This window comes from Phocoena sinus, chromosome 2 (genome assembly GCF_008692025.1).
Source record: "Phocoena sinus isolate mPhoSin1 chromosome 2, mPhoSin1.pri, whole genome shotgun sequence".
In the NCBI taxonomy this organism is placed as follows: Eukaryota; Metazoa; Chordata; class Mammalia; order Artiodactyla; family Phocoenidae; genus Phocoena; species Phocoena sinus.
Window position 1 is genome coordinate 13922140 of NC_045764.1, and position 17324 is coordinate 13939463.

Sequence of the window (17324 nt, forward strand, 5' to 3'; positions counted from 1 at the left end):
CCTGCTTTGAAACATTACTTTAGTGTATACTCCAAGGGTGATTTTAAATATGATCTTCTTCAAAGAAAAAAAAGTGCAAAAATGATTATTAAGAGAAAGAAAAGCAGGAAATCTTTTATAAATACTTTAGGACCACTGATCCCAGTTACCTGCTATAATGTGAATGGAATCATTATGGCTGTTCCATTGACACTGTTTCTTCATTCAGGATCCTGGCCAAAGGAATAGCATGTCGATGTGTAAAATTCTAGCCAAAGATAAGCCATTACAATGGAAATCGCGATGTGCAAAGTCTCATTGAAGCCTATGAAACTGAGTGTAATATCCATACCGCATTCTCATCTGCTTGCCCCAGGATTTAGTATGCGGCTCTGCATTGAAATGAGATTATGCATATAAAATGCCAATATAGAATACAATGCCCAATAAAACATTAGAAAAGCAACTTACAGCCCACATACACGGGCTTTACTTAAATTGGAACTTCATGTGCAAAGTAAACCATAGCGCCATCAGAACACTAAATCTACACAATGTCCTCACTCTGGTTTTTCCTGCTGCTTTCTGCATGATTCCCCCCCCCCCACCCCCTCCTATCCAAACACAATTCTTTTAAGGGCACTCTTCAATTCATCTAACAATTCCCAAAGGATATTCCAGGAGTCTCTTAAAGTGTCTTTCTAAATTAAAAGACCCCGAACAATTTAAGTGCATTTTTGAACCAAAAATATCAGAAAGTATTTGGACTTGCAAACCTATGGGGGTGTGTGTAAAAAAGAAGAAAGGGGCCAAAGAGAAACCGGCCCCACAGTGGATTACAAGGTTATGGGACAGGTCACTAGGAAAGGGAAATAAAACCGAACATTAGGTTGGGCTTGTAAATTATGCACCTTTCAGGGAAAGCGGTTTTAAGGTCTCTTCACTCAAGGGTTTTTTTTTCCCATCCATTTTACTATTAATTCTTAACTCTTGGTAGGCAGCTCTTTAATGAGGTTGTTTGTGGCAGGTTAATTTTCTCCAAACTACTGAGCTCCTCATTTTCCCTTTTAAGTGCAGTGCTGCCTAGAGCTTTCAGTATTTTCCATACCAGAAAACAAAATAAACGTGAAGTTGTCGGCGGCGCTGGGCTGAGAATTAAAGGCTTTATGTGGACAGAAAAACAGAGGGCCTGGACAGATGGGAGTGGGAGGGTAGAAATCAGGCTGAGTTGAGGGCATGAGGGAGAGAGAATTCGGTCTTAGGAGAGCGATGACCCAGGGAGTGTAATATATTAAATATTGCAGCGATCGATTTCAATATCCCAAGTGGACACGGGAATAAAAATTCACCAACAAGCTGAAGTGATTAGGAATGCTTTGTTGCAAGGGAAAAAATGTGATTTTCTTCAGATCCTTTTTGTTCAGGTTAGAAGAGGCATAGACAATCCACGTCTAAGCTTTGGACTCCCAGTTTGGGATATAACTCTAAAGGTTAGTCCTATGTCAACGGTGCTTCTGCGTCGTGAAAAGATGAGCCTTTGTACTAAGGAGGATTAAATATCAACCACAATTACAGGCTGGTGCCTCTAGGAGCTTTCCTCCCAAATCAGAGGAGGGTACATTTTGGAAATGTCCTTCCCTGTGTATTAGTCTTTGTTTCAGTGGCTCTGGGACAAAGCAGTTGCGTTTGCACAGTTCTTTCACTAAAATCCAGGGGGAAATGCACACTATAGTTTACAGAGGGTTGCTTCACAATAGCAGGACATAAAAACAGCAGTTGGTGCTATGTAGGGAAGAAATATTTTTGAAATGTCATTCCGGGGCCAAAAGTATGAAACCCGTCATATATCCAGGCACAAATACTCACTGCTGCCCACGATTGTATTAGCGACTTCAGAATTGGGTGGGATTTTCTGTTCCTTTTTCTACCAAATCCAGCTCTTAGACATTCATGCTATGAACTGTGTTTCTCTCAGTCCAGGAATCTGTTTAGGGATTTGGGGTCGTCACTGAGGAGGCTGCTTGGGGTGGGGGATTGTTTCCAGTCACAGCCTAACAGGCAGGGCCTGGGCTCTTCACACTGGGGACACCGAGTCTGCTGCTAGGGACACACTGCTGGACGTCTGCACGCGGCGGCCACCACAGCTGCCTCCTCCTTCAGTGTGTCTGCCACAAATCTGGGAAAGAAATGCAGCATCATACAGGGATTTCTTTAATGAGGATGAGTTCCTCAGAGTGACTGGGGGCTACGGCTGCTGCTCAGGCCTCTCCTTCCCTCTGCCAGATCCCATTATATCCTTCCTTATACACCAGCCTGAGGTTGGAAAAGCACACCCTCATGCCCCCGCTGCTCCCTGACCCAGAAACTGATCTCAATTTTACCCTGGTAGCTGAGTGAGGATGAACTGGAAGGTCTGAGAAGGCTGGAATCCCTGAGTAGGGCAAAACAAAATATACCTATCTCTATCTATCTATCCCCTATCTCCCCCAGTCCCTTCCAGTCTTCTAATCATCTTCCATCCTAGTTAGGATGACTAGCTCCCACTTGGAGCATGGTCCTAGGGCCTAGCCATATTTCCATATGAAGCTCTTCTTCACAGCAGTAGAAGGCAGTAGAAGGAACCCTAAATCTCCCATTTCCTTGCCCCTAAGTTGGGCCGACCCAAGTTGGGCTGGGTTAAGGCCGAGGTTGGTTGTGCAACCAAGCACTTAGGCTCCTGCAGCTGGAAACTACCAGGCTCTCTGTGGAATGATGACCGCCTACAGGGAGGCTGATTCTGCCCTATAAAGCTGTTTACTTCCCTAAAGCTATATAGGTCCTTCCTCTCTTGAGGTTGGGTCCATTCAGGTCCAGGAGCAAACTATCACTCAAAAAAGTTACTTTGAGAAGCTAGGGTTCATGAAACCAGTTCTCTCTGTTCCTGTGAGGGAAAGACTGAGTTAGGGGCAATTTGGATAAGAAAGGAATCTCTGCTTTGCTATGGTCCCCCTTTGGCCTTTTAGTTTGCATTTCTTTTTCTTCTCCTTCTCCTTCTTCTTCTTCATCATCATCAATGTCACATCAGGGAGAACAGCAGGCTGCAGGCAGCAGCGGACTTGCACCGTGAGGGCCTCTGCTGAAGCTGACTTGAGGCCTGGCTATGTCTGGACAGGTGGCTCAGAGTGCAGAGATTCCTGCTCTTGTGTGAGGAGAGGAAAGCTGCAGAGAAGGAATCTCCTGGGTAGGGACTCTCTGTCCCAAGTTACCTAGGAGCAGGTTCTGCATCCAGGCCCTAAACGCTGGGATCCTGGAAAACCTGCTCTGCTCTGCTGTAAGGTACCTGTTGCTTAAAGCTGCTTGGGGAGCCCTTGGGCCCCTGCCCTACTGTAAGTCTTGGGGGTTAGGTCTGGCTTCCCCTGGGGCTGCTGGATTCACCTGTCATTACGCTCACTGCCCAGGGACCCTGACAAACCTCCACAATGTGGGTCTGAAAAAGGGCGCTTAAGGTTCACTGATCTGTGTGTAGAACTTTGCAAAACTGCAAATAAGCGAGAAAATTTGTCTATTCTTGGGAAGGGAAATACAAGTTTGCACTTCACATGGAAGCATGAGAAAAAGTGTGTGTGTGTGTTGGGGGGGGGGACTTCTGGCCAAAAGCCCCACTGTAATCTCCAGAACAATTTCATTTCCTCTGCGGCACCCTGGCTACCCTAGCCGAGGCCTGCGAGAAGTCTGGGAGAAGAATAAGCTTAAAAGCGGGGATGGGGCAGAGGAGAGGTGGCGAGGCCCTTAGCAAGGTCTCAGGTGAGGGCCAGGCCGGCTGCTGAGGAGGGGACCGACAGGATGGAAGGCCGCAGGACGGGGGGAGGGACAGAGCCACGTCTTTTGGAAGGTTTTGGTGTTTTCGAGAGGGGTTTTTCGCAGGAATTCGCATGGCCTGCCTCCGGGGCAGCCCGCTGGCGCTCCCCCCCTCCCCTTCTCGCAGAGCAGGTCGCAGGGAGCTCGGGTTTCCTCGGAGGCCCCGCGCCCTGGCCGCCCGCGCTGCGCCCGCCTCGGTGCGCAGGCCTTTCCCGCTTGCTGAGAAAGGGAAAAGCGCGCGCCCCGGCTCGTGCGGGCTGGAGCGTGTCCGTGCCGTGGGAGAGCCGGTGCTCCGGCGGGGGGAGCCAAAGTGCCCAGGCAGGCCCTATAATCCCGGCCGGCCGCGCAGGCGGGAGAAGGGACTCTTGTCGGGGCGGTCGACATCCCAGGCTGTCGCGCGGCTTCTGGGAACCCGCGGGCTACTGAGAGAGAAGCAGGCCCCGGGAAGCTCGTTCTCTCTCCCTCCAAAGGGTGGTTGGAACTTTTGAACCCTTTACTTTAAAGTGATTGATCGTGTCCCACCAGAGAGCGGCTCCACCCCCGTCCCCATCTCCACCGCCTTCCCTTGTCACCTCGGCTCCAAGTGTGCGCGGAGACACGCGGGCGCGAGGGTTGGCGCGTTTGGAGATGTGAGCCGCAAACGCGAGCATTTGTGTATGAATGCGTGTCAAACAAGCAGGGCCAGAGCGGCTGTCGCGATTTTGGATGAATCCTGGTGTAAGAACCCATTACGGGAGGGTAGGAATCGCGTCTCTGCGCCCAAAACCCTCTAAAAGAAAGACGCAAGCGACAGCTATTCCCAGGAAACCGTCTCGGCACGCCTACCTCCCGCCATGGAAGTCCTCGCAGGAGCCGGGCTCCGCACTGGGAGCCTTCAGGGAACTCAGGATGAAGGCTCACAGCCTCTACGTGAAGTTGGTCATTAATTTGGGCTGCTCGGAGCCAGTAACACACTCAAGGCCTCTGGCTTTGGGAATTGTCTCGGAGCTGGGATCCCGGCGTAGGCGACCCAGGGCTGCGGATGGGAAATGCGAGTGTTGGAGGCTCTGGGATGTGTCTGAGTGGGCTGGGTAGAGCTCCCGGGGCAAAGGTTGGCTCTTCCTCGCCCCAAATAAATTCTTGGTTAACTAGTGTAGACTAAACACATTAATGTTATTAAATGGGGTAAAACAGAAGGGGTTGAAAGTGGGGGGCATGCCAACTGGACCCAGACCCGGTCATACTTCTCTTCCGGTGACAAGTCAGGATGCTTCCAACACGAAAATAGAAATGTAACATCCAACTGGACGAATTAATTTTTGACGGATTTACGGTATGATTTTCTTTCCAGCGGTATTCATCGGTTCTTTCGATCAGTAGTGCGGTCCAAAGACAGAAATATAAACAAGCACTTTCTGCTTTGCGGAAACCCCTTAACAGTATCTCCCAAAGAAAGACCAAGACACTTTGTGAATTTTCCCCAGATAATGCCTCATATTCCGAATGACTGATCAGAGAACTCCGGTATTGTTAAATAAAATAAGAGGAAGGCGAGTGACGTGGGAGTCGAACAATGGCATTTCTGAATCAGTTTGCTTGATTGACGTTTGGGAGCTTCATGACCCCAGGGAATAGGACTCTTTACGGTGAATACACCAAAACATCAACCAAGATTAGAACTCTAGATCCTGTTTTAATCCCATTTCAGTCTAAATTACAGTGGGAAAATATAAAATCTAAGAGGAGAGAATTACTCCATCATATATTGACCTAAAGTTTTAATTGCTCCAAGGGGGAAATAAAAGTGGAAAACCAATATTCTTTTCATCACTTTAGGAATAGCACTGACAAGTAAAGTGTAAGTGTTTGGGAGGGTAGGTATGAAGAATATTTAAGTGGTGTAAAATATTTTATATTTATTTCGGGAGACATACTGGAGAAATGTATAGGGAGATTTTATGCATATGTAAGAGAAAAAAATATAACCCCCTCTATTGGATAAAAAGTGAGGGTCATCAGCAAACTGATGCTAAGAAATAATTAGATACCTTTAAGGTGGAGTCTAAATTTCCATTATTATTTGGAAGTCTTCTCTATTTCGTGGGAGGGGAAATTATTTTAATGCCAAAAGTTGTGTTAAATGTAAATTTAACCCAGGAAATTGTTGAGAGCCAATCTTCAAGTTGGAAAAACGGAATGTGTTTGAGCAAAGTCTATTTTTAACCACAGAAAAGTGTGAGATAGTGTGGGCTCTGTGTTAGGTGGGAGTAGAGTCTATGGCAACTTTGCTTTACAAAAAACATTGATTCTTCAATGGAACTTATCCTCAAACCTCAGAAACTTGAAAAATAGGAAATTTTAAGTATTATATATTAAACTGAACCGATGGAACACAGAAAGACGAAGTTGTAGTAAAAGATGTTAGTTATATTCTCCCAATTTTTAGCAGATAAACTACAGCAAAGGGGAATGTAACAGGAAGACATAAAAATAGACCAAATATGTTATAAATAATGGAATAGAAAGGGTTGTTGCACAATATAGGTTCACAGTCTTATATTTTGAGGAGTAGATTTTAATGAGAAGCCTCTCTATTGCACGGGAACTGGGAATCATAAGAATTATTTATGCAACAAGAAGGAACAAAAATTAATTATTAGGAGCTCAGCAATCACCAAATAAACTCTGAGCTTTGAGGTTAAAAATAGACGACTATCTTCATGTTCAATTATACAGTTATCAGTTACTAATACAACTGATATTTCAGCATCTCAGCGAGACAAGATACCATCTTCTATGGAGATATCTTGGTATTAATTAATGACTGCTTTATTCTCATTATTCACAAGGAAAAATAGGGGTCGTGTCACATTAAAATTAAGATTATCTTAGTTTATCTGGACCCTTAAAGGTCATTCAAAGTAATTATATTTTGAATTAACAGAGGTAGGCAATTTATCTCATTATTTTTGTTGTTGTTGTTCAAAGACAGAAAATAAAGATCAGAAATAAGCAAAGTTTCATTTTTGAAGATAGAAAGAACCAAACAAACATGTCTTGACTTTTGCAATATTTCCCTTGCTAAAGGGGGAATGAGGGAACTGTATAAGACGTGACTTTGCAAAGTCAAGTCCTTTTTAACAGACTCGGATCGAAATTCTTGCTATGCAACAAGGATTCAGGTTTGATTAATTTTCTGCAAGCAACGTGACAGCGGTGTTTTAAAAGATTAATTAAAATTGAAGTGATAGGGAGCAGGAATTCAACCTGCAGAGGCGTCCCAGGCGCCTTGGGGGGTTTTGCAAGCGAGTCCCAAGCTCAAACTACGGGCTTTCCCGAGCCTGGGACGCAACTCCCCGTCTCCTGGAGAGGAACGCGGAATTTGGCAAGGCGCCCGCCTGGCCGCCTGGCATCCCGAGCTGGCCGCCAGCTCTCGGGGGTGGGGACGGGGTGTGTCCCGGGGAACCCGCTGCCGAGAGGACTGCTGGCGCGGCTCTCGACGAGCCAGTGAGGTCCAGGGTCACGCTGAGAGGCCGGAGGGGACTCCAGGAAGCCTCACGCTGATGGCCCCGGGCCTCCCAATCTCCGGGGGGAGGGGGACACCTATTTTGTACCCGGGCTCGTGCGGAACCCCCTCTACGGTCGCGAGCGTGCGGGGCGCGTGGAAGGCGAAGGCGCATCCCCAGAGCCCAGGACGTGAAGGGCTCGGCCGCTGGGCTGCGGCTGCCGGGCCGGGGCGCAGGCCTGCACCGGCAGTCCTGCCTCGTCGGCGGACACTCGGGACTCTGGGAGGCCCTTCACTGCCCGACTCCCCTTACCTCTCCGCTCACTCCCACCCGGCTTCTCCCCTCCCCCCCACCCGCAACCCTGTCCCCTCGCTCCACTACGCGACGCCTTCCCGGGAGTAAGAAATTAGCTGCTTGCAACTGTAACTGTACTGAAGGAGATACAATCGCGGGAGCCCTCGGGGTCGCGCGCGGCAGAGAGGCGATGCGGGTGGCGCCCCAGAGGGTAGGTGGGGGGAAGCCGGGGGCGTTTGTTTGCACTTCGCCTCCCCGGGGCGCCAACTACAGTGTCCCTTTCTCTCTACCTGGGGGGCTCAGGTCCTGACCTTGAGGCCGCGCCGCGCGGGGCTGTCTCCCGGCTGCAAGGGCGGGCTGTGTTGCGCGCCAGCGGGTCCCCGGGCCACCCGGCGGGGGCGCTGGCCGGGCGGCTTCCCGGCTGGGGCGGGCTCTCCGCCCTGCGGCGGCGCCGGGAAACCCCTGCCTCTGCGGCGGGTCCCCGGGGACGCAGCCTGAAAGTGTCCCCGGGGATTCTCCGTGCCGCGGTGGCAACGTGGTTTCTCCTCCTCCTCGCGTCTGCCTCTCCCACCCTCTTCCCGGAGACCTCGCAGCGGCGGCGAAGTGGGAAGGGAGGCGGGTAAACAGACGGCGAAGGCCTGGGAGCGGGAGCTGGGGGACTCCGGGTCGACAAGGAGGCACTGGGATGCGGAGAGGGGGCCGGGGGCCAGGGGGACTCGGCTGGGGAGGGCTGGGGCGGGGGACGAGGCGAGAGTCCCCTCCCTTCTGAGTGGCGCAGGGGGAACCTCTTTCCCGGGGAACCCCCACCCAGGAGCTCCCAACCTCGAGAACAAAGGGTCTGGGAAGCACGACCGGGGTCGCGGAGCGGAGGTGCAGGGAGGCAGGAAGGCAGGCGGTGGGGGCAGGGGAGGACGCCTCGCCACATTTCCTCTCCCGGCCGAATGACGGAAAAGCTCCCTCCAGCCAACGCCTCACTGAGGCCGCTTCAGAATCCGGGAGGGTTCGGGCTCCTTACCTAACGGCTGCACTCGCTCCCTTCCTCCCCCAGCGTCCCCACCCCCTCCAGGGACTGCGGCCCGGGAGCCGCAAGGCAGGCGGCGCGCCGCGGCGCGGGCGGAACCGCGGGGCAGCAGCGCCCCCTGCAGGTGCCGGACGCCTCTGCAGCCGCCGCTCCGACTCTTTAAGGTGGAACCGGCCTCGTTCCCCACCCGCGCGTTCGGCTCTCCCGCAACCATGCTTCCACCCGCGGAGTCTCCCTCGAGAAGCGGGCCTGGCAGTCCAGAACGGTCGGAGGCTGCTGGCTCCTACTGCTATTTCCTTGACCCCCTTGGCCCCACTACCTGTAGGTCCTCGTCCGCGGATGCCCCGGTATCGATTTCGACAATCACCATTGATAATATCCTGCTGGTATAAAAAGAGGCGTAAGTCACGCGTCAGGGCTGAAAGACGAAAACGGCGTTTCTTTAACTTGAAAGCAAACTTTTATTTTCGTTTATTAAAAGCAGAAGGCCACCAGGAAAGGGTCGCCGGGGGTTGGTGACCTGTCCATGGACTTTTCAGATCCAAGTGTTCAGGATGAGCCTGGCCGGTCCCGGAATCGCATTCAGCGCCCACACCCCGCAAACTCTTGGGCAGGTGCCGGTGCAAGAGGCCGGGGAGGAGCGGCGGGCCCACAGGGAACCTCTCCTTGTGCACCTCCGGCGCCCCCGGCTTCAGCTCACTCTCGCCCGGATGCTTTGTTTATTTGGTGAAAGCAAGGAACGTGGAGAGGATCGAAGAGCAGTTTTTCTTTCTTTCCTTTTTCCCTTTTAACTAAAGAGTGTGCGTGTGAACTCATCGTTTCTTGGGTATAAGTGACCTCAGCGAATTCGAGATTCTTGGGGAAAACCTACGAGCATCGAGCAGGGCACGAACAAGCCAACTCCGGTTCCGGTGCCATCTGCAGTAAATTCCTTTTCTTTGCTCTTCCCTCCTCCGCGTCTTGGAGAGGGGTCCCCCAGGGGTTGTCACAGGATTTCCGCACACCCAGGATCCGGACTCTCAGAGGAAAGCTCAGGTCCCGGCGCCGGGAGGGCGTGGGGGAGGGGAGGCGGTGCCGGCCCGGGGCACGAAGTTTACCTGCACGGAGGGAACCGGCTTTCCCCCTCCCACCCCCCACTCCCCACTCCCCACTCCCCCCGGCGCGCAGCCTCGGCTCCGCCCTGCCGGGCCCCGCCCCAGGAGAGCCGAGGCCGCAGGTCGGGCCGCAGCGGGAGGAGCTCGTCCCGGCAGGTGCCGCAGGGTCACGCCTTCCCCGGGGGTTGCAAACCGCAAGCGAAAGTCGAGAAGGGCTGGAGCTTTCCCTCTAATCCGTTTTACACTGTGAAAACCGCAAAGCTGTCGCCTAGCCGGCCACTTTTTAATTGGGAGGCAAACAGACGAAAAACCAAAACAAGCGCGCGAGCTGACTTTCCCTGTGTTTTTCCTTCTCAGCGAAAAGCCCGCTCTCTGGTGAAGCGGAAAACGGCTCCGCGCTCGTTTGCTCCCTTTGAGGTCTGGACTGGCGGCGCCCCCAGCGCGAGGGGCAGCCTGGACTGGGCCCTCTCACCACCCTCTTCCCCCAACTCTTGGGTCTCCACGCGCATCTCGTCTCTCCACGGGTCATGCCGAAGCCATACGAGCCGTGCAAGCTCCATCCTGCGCTTTCTCGCTCGGGCAGATGTGGGTGCTGGGGTGTTGGGGGCTCCGAGGGCTTTGAATTATCCCCAGACCCAGGTTCCCCCGACGCCAGGCGCGGGAGGAGGAGGGCTTTGGGCCTCCAGTCCGGGGGCTCGGAGACCCCAAGCCGACCCCAAGAAGCACTTGCCGACGCGCTTCGAGTCTCGCAGTTTTCCCTGGGGGAAAGCAGAAGTTGGTGGCTACACCGCGCGGCGCCAGACCAAGCTCTCAACTTGCCGCGAGACCTGCCGGGGGGGGTGTTCAGCCCCCGGGGGAGGCGCCGGAGAAGCAGGAGAGCAGAGGGCGGGGTACGGGGGAGACCGCCCGGGTCAGGTGGGCCGAGTCCCAAGATAGTGGGTGTCCACTTATCACGTTGATGTGTTAAGAAAGGTCCTATGTGTTAAGAAGGGTCCTTCGTGGAAAATCCTTTTTAGTCAAATTAGTGGTCGTGGACGTACAAGGAGGGAAGGAAGGCCAAAGAAAGGAGACGGACCTTAAAAAAAAAAAGAAAAGCTGGGAAAAATGGAGTGGTCAAATTGTGGAGAGGAAGGGAGGGAAGGAAGGATGGAGAAGGCTTTCCTTCTTTGTTCTTTAAAAGCCCGAGCACTTTCTTTCTAAATCAAAATACAGAGAGCCAGTCTTTCTTGGAGCATGGTTAGGTAACTAAGAGATACTGCTCATTAGTTCACTTTTAAAGCATTTGCTGGGTTGAGCAAAATTTTTAGAAGGTTCTTTCTCACCAGCCCCAGACTGAGCTCAACTCATTTTGATTTAAAGCAGATTTGAAATAAAAATTTCGGAAGAGAAAATGTGTGTACTGTATCTGTACACGTATGCACATGCAACAGAGTTTGTATTCCCTCTAGTCTATTTCTAAGACAAGCAATTCTATAGTAAATTACATATGACGCCCGATTTTTTCCCTAGTATTGTATTGTCACCAGAGAGAAGAGTCCTGGGTTATCTTTCTCTCCATTCCCCATTAATAAATCTAAGAGAGAGAACCATTATACGATTGTGGCTCTTTTCCCCTCTCTTCCTGGCTTTCGTTTCCACACGTGAACACACACACAGAATATACATTATGTGCAGACTTTTCCCTAGTCAGCCTGTAATGTATCATCTGTAAATCCATGCCCATGTCTTGTTTCCATTGAAATTTGGAACATGTTGAGGACCTAACTTTTGTTCTTGGTGGTGTGTGCATTTCATCAGGGATCTTTGGTAAACCAATAAAACAATTATCTTTGCTTTGAATTTACTTCTTTGTGATTAATGGAAAATAGCATTAATGAGTGGCTTAAACTATTTTTATATCAAATATCAACAAATAATTTTTTTAAAACTATAGTTTCCAAATGTTCAGAATAATGGCTTCCCATTTACAGTTATATTTTGGCAAAACAACTTCATATAAATTGAAAATGACTAAAACATGCATTCTATTTAGAGAGGCTTATTCACTGAGATTGAACTCCAACAACATAAACTATCTGGATCAAATTACTTAAGTCATTCCTACTGAAGGAGGGGTTGGAAAATTAGAAACTGTGGAATACTTTTTAGCCTTTTCATAAAGCTTTAATTAAACCTGACTTTTGTGAAAAATAAAACTAAAATACAATTATCCGTTAAGTGGTCTTGTAGAATATATGTTATAAAATTGTTATAAAAAAAAGAGTGCCCAAAGTATATTTTAATGAAACTAGATGAATACAAATATAACTGTTGTTTTCCCAGTGATTTTTCTCTCTCAAACGTAAGACATGTAGGACTTCAGAACGTGCTCTTTAATGTGCTCTGATAATAAGAAAACCATTGCTGCTTTTCTCAGAGGAGCACAGTTATCTAGGGGCAATGCCAAAATCATTAGATAAGCCTCATCTTTCCTATCACATCATTGTCTACATGAAATTCCATCTTAGGAAATATGCAAGAATATTAGATTTTCCCGAAGCTTGAAAATACAATAAAATTTGAAGTGTTGAAAATATGATTCTTAGTTGACAGTATCTTAGAAGTTGCAGAAGTATCCATCTCTTTTTGAGATGGCTTTAATAATGACTGACTTTAATAATGTTGGAAAGTAAGGAAAGATTTCAGTAGCAGGCAAGATGTGATGAATGGACACAAGGAACAATGAAGCTATTGACAAAACGTGCTAAGTTCTTAGAATTCTATCTAAATTATTATTTTTTCCTTCCAGTGCAGAGGAAGAAACCCAAGTGCATCAATGTTCATCAGATGTAGGGTAATAAAAATGTGGGCGGGTGACAGTCAATGAACTGTGACTGTAATATGGTTGTTAGTGTAGGTGAGTGAGTGCACTGAAACATTTGTTCCTGTTTTAAAAAGGTCTCTGGTCCTCAGTGTAAATAGGGGAATTTTGTAGAAAATTGAGGCCAAGAGGAAAAGAAGACTAAAAAAAGAATAAAGGAAATTCAGTAATTAAAAAACTATTTGTTTTCTATTTTAGATTTTAGTCAATTGTTCCTGCGAGCTATTTAGATGAAATAAATGGAATGTCGCTTAATAGGCAGATGCTCTGATACATTTTCTTCTTCAAGGATCTGGTTCCTGGCATTCAAAGGAAACTAGGATTCAAGTTAGTATTAGAACTTGAACTTGTTCTGCCAGAGTGAAAATTGGTTCCATTAGGCGTCAGTCACAGAACTCTTACAGACCTGGCTAGAGCTGTGGTTATGATGTATCCAACTAGCTGAAATAATAAAGTCGTAAGTAATGCTGGATGTGCTTTGGGAAGCCATCCAGGGGGTTTAATTTTTTTAATGAAAGTTTCCTAATTTTACAGTCCTCATAAATCTGAAACAAATCTGATTAAGGTCATCAGGGTAAATTAAAACTTAATGCCTGACCCTTTGGAGATAACATAATAAAAATAACTTAATATGCAAAATATTCAGTTGTGTGCAATCTTTAGCACAGATTCATTCCTGGACATTTTTCTTGCTTGCTTGCCCATACTTCCTTCTCATTGCAGATTTACAGTGCTCTGGGGGAAACGCTCGTACAAAGTGATATATTAGACAGATCTAACCAAAGCTTAAAAGTTAGTGTCTGACTATATAAATAAAAATCTAAACAAAAACAGCCACTAAAAGGAAAATTAACTGTACCTTAAGTGAACAATTGTACCCAATATGGTAAGAGGAATGGGACAAATATGCATGTTTTTCAAAAGTTCATAATTTATTAAATATAGGAGAATTTAAAATAAATCCAATTCATAAGACACATGTGGATTTATGTATATAAATATAATGATCATTCCTAAATTAAATAAAATTGATTGGAACCCTGGGGTGTTCCTTATATGAAAATATGTGATAGCTTTCATTAAATAATGAATTGCATATTATAAAAATTTTAAAAATACTAATAAATAGAATATTAGAGTCAATAGAAAAATTAAAATAAATTTAAATTCTCCTAATTAATTATAGAAATCTGTTTTCTCTTACTTTTCCTTTTGAGCAGAAAATTTGTCAACTTGTTATTTTGGCATCAGTTTCTCCTTCTATGTATTTTATTTACTTGTGAACAAATGTTATTAGCTAAATTTTAGTACCAAATCATAAAATCTCAGAGATCATGTATTTTTAAAAATAAATTTATTTATTCATTTAATTTTTGGCTACATTGGGTCTTCACTGCTGCACGCGGGCTTTCTCTAGTTGCGGTGAGCGGGGGGCTACTCTTTGTTGCGGGGCTCATTGTGGTGGCTTCTCTTGTTGCAGAGCACAGGCTCTAGGCGCGCGGGCTTCAGCAGTTGTGGCTCATGGGCTCTAGAGCGCAGGCTCAGTAGTTGTGGCGCACGGGCTTAGTTGCTCCGCGGCATGTGGGATCTTCCCAGACCAGGGCTCAAACCTGTGTCCCCTGCTATTGGCAGGCGGATTCTTAACCACTGCGCCACCAGGGAAGCCCAGAGAGATCATTTTTTGATTTGAATATTAATTCAAATTTAGAAGTATTTATGGATAATTCAGAAAGCTTACTTACTTTAGTTAATTATTTTCTTATTACCCATAGCCACCAGATTTTTAACTTCTTTTGTTTATAATGGCCGATTTTTTTTTTTTTTTTTTTTGCTGTACGCGGGCCTCTCACTGTTGTGGCCTCTCCCGTTGTGGAGCACAGGCTCCGGGCGCGCAGGCTCAGCGGCCATGGCTCAGGGGCCCAGCCGCTCTGCGGCATGTGGGATCTTCCAGGACCGGGGCATGAACCCGTGTTCCTTGCATCGGCAGGCGGACTCTCAACCACTGCGCCACCAGGGAAGCCCCTATAATGGCCGATTTTTAAGACATGTTAAAAACAAACGCTGAGACTTCCCTGGTGGCACAGTGGTTAAGAATCCACCTGCCAATGCAGGGGACACAGGTTTGAGCCCTAGTCTGGGAAGATCCCACATGCCACGGAGCAAATAAGCCCGTGCGCCGCAACTACTGGAGCCCGCGCTCCTAGAGCCCGTGCTCCGCAACAAAGAAGCCACCGCAGTGAGAAGCCCCGCACCACAAGGAAGAGTAACCCCCTGCTCACAGCAACTAGAGAAAGCCCACACAGCCAAAAATAACTAATAAAAAAAATGCTATCTTCAACAATTTTTGTAATTTGGGACTTGAACTGAACCTGCCTAAGTTTTTAAACAAATGGTTAAAAGTAGATAAAGGGAGTAGTTTGAATTTTTTTTTTTTTTTTTTGCCAATTAAGGAAAAAAATTGAGGAATATTTCTCTCAGTAAATTTAGATTTTTTTTAGTTCTTACAAAATATCTGTTGGCTCCAAAAATCACTGAACAACTAAAAAGGCCACATTGACAGTTAATGGTCACCCAGCTATTAAAAAGTAGCTCTGGGGCTTCCCTGGTGGAACAGTGGTTGAGAGTCCGCCTGCCGATGCAGGGGACACTGGTTCGTGTCCCGGTCCGGGAAGATCCCACATGCCGCAGAGAGGCTGGGCCTGTGAGCCATGGCCGCTGAGCCTGCAGGTCCGGAGCCTGTGCTCTGCAACGGGAGACGCCACAACAGTGAGGGGCCCGCGTACTGCAAAAAAAAAAAAAAAGTAGCTCTGTAGACTACCAGAAGCTGAATGTCAGAGTTCGCTCTTCCTGTTTTTTTTCCCTTCCAGATTCAGAGGAGATTGCTTTGCCCTATGGGGACACTTGCTCTTCCTAAGTGTGGAAAAAATGTGATAGGCAGTTCCAGGAATGTTGCCTTTGACAGCTTGTCTCAGAGGACTTAATATTCTAGGTGGAAATTGGCCAAAATAAGTAGGAAACTTAGGTAACTGCCAAGCTACAATACCGATGAAAATTCTGCTACAGCTAATTAGAAAGCGGAAGGAAAGTTTTTACATTAAAAAAGAACTAGGAGGGACTTCCCTAGTGGTGCACTGGTTAAGAATCCGCCTGCCAATGCAGGGAACACGGGTTCGAGCCTTAGTTTGGGAAGATCCCACATGCCACGGAGCAGCTAAGCCCGTGTGCCACAACTACTGAAGCCCACGTGCCTAGAGTCCGTGCTCCGCAACAAGAGAAGCCACTGCAATGAGAAGCCCGCGCACTGCAATGAAGAGTAGCTCCCACTCGACGCAACTAGAGAAAGCCTGCACACAGCAACGAATACCCAACACAGCCAAAAAAAAAAATTTAATTAATTATAAAAACAAAAAAGAAGTAGGAATTAAATGGCTAGTGGTGAGGGACAACTATTCCTGGTGTGTGTGTATTTGTAGGGAAAGGATAAACATTTGTTGATTTTTATAATAATCTTATTAAAAAGCTATTTGACAATTGATTTTAAAATGTTATAACAGTGCTCGCTTTGGCAGCACATATACTAAAATTGGAATGATACAGAGAAGATTAGCATGGGCCCTGCACAAGGATGACACGCAAATTCATGAAGCGTTGCGTATTTTTAAAAAGAAAAAAATATATATCATAACAGAGCTATCTGAGAATAGCTTTACTTGAACGTTGCTTTCAGAAATCAGAAGCACATTATTTACAATACTTGCCTTTGTCTGAGCTATGAAAATAAGATAATGTGGAATCACGAAAATTCTTTTCATGGTTGCAAGTTTGTCCCATTCCAGAATGCACAGCCCTTTAAAATGTGAGTTTGCTGCTCCCATCCAGAAGTGGACTCTATCCTCCACTCCCTGGAATATGGGCTGGCCTTGTGACTTTGACTAATTGGATAAAGTGGAGATAATGTTGTACAAGTTTTGGAATTAAGGCCTGAGGAGATCCAGCAATCCCACTCCTGGGCATATATCCAGATAAAACTCGAAAAGATACATGCACCCCTATGTTCATAGCAGCATTATTTACAATAGCCAAGACATGGAAACAACCTAAATGTCCATCGACAGATGAATGGATAAGGAAGATGTGGTATATATACATATATACACACACACACACACACACACACACACACACACACAGTGGAATATTACTCTGCCATCAAATAGAACGAAATAACGCCATTTGCAGCAACATGGATGGACCTAGAGATGATCATACTAAGTGAAGTAAGTCAGAAAGAGAAAGACAAATACCGTATGATATCACTTATATGTGGAATCTAAAACATAACACAAATTAACATACCTACAAAGCAGAAACAGACTCACTGGGGGCGAGGGTGGGAGTGGGGGAAAGAATGGGGGTTTGGGATTAGCAGAGGCAAATTATTGTATATAGGGTAGATAAACAAGGTGTTATTGTATAGTATGGGAACTATATTCAATATCCAGTGACAAACCATAATGGAAAAAGAATATGAAAAAGAATATGTATATATGTATGGCTGAGTCACTTTGCTGTACCAAAGAAATTAATACAACATTGTACATCAGCTAGACTTCAATAAAATTAAAAAAAAAAAAAAAGGCCTGGAGAAACTTTGCACCTTCCATCTTTATCCTCCTGGAACACCATGCCACAAAGAAGACTGGGATGAAAGATCGTGAGGAGAGAGAGGGGCCCAGCTGTGTATCAGCTGTTCC

The 17324-nt window shown here is 47.2% G+C and overlaps 1 non-coding gene across 1 annotated transcript; it reads left to right on the plus strand.

Moving 5' to 3' along the window:
• Positions 1–16123: 16123 nt before the first annotated feature.
• Positions 16124–16230, plus strand: LOC116750299. Its single transcript, XR_004348995.1, has one exon. It is a non-coding gene; the product is annotated as a U6 spliceosomal RNA (small nuclear RNA).
• Positions 16231–17324: the final 1094 nt, after the last annotated feature.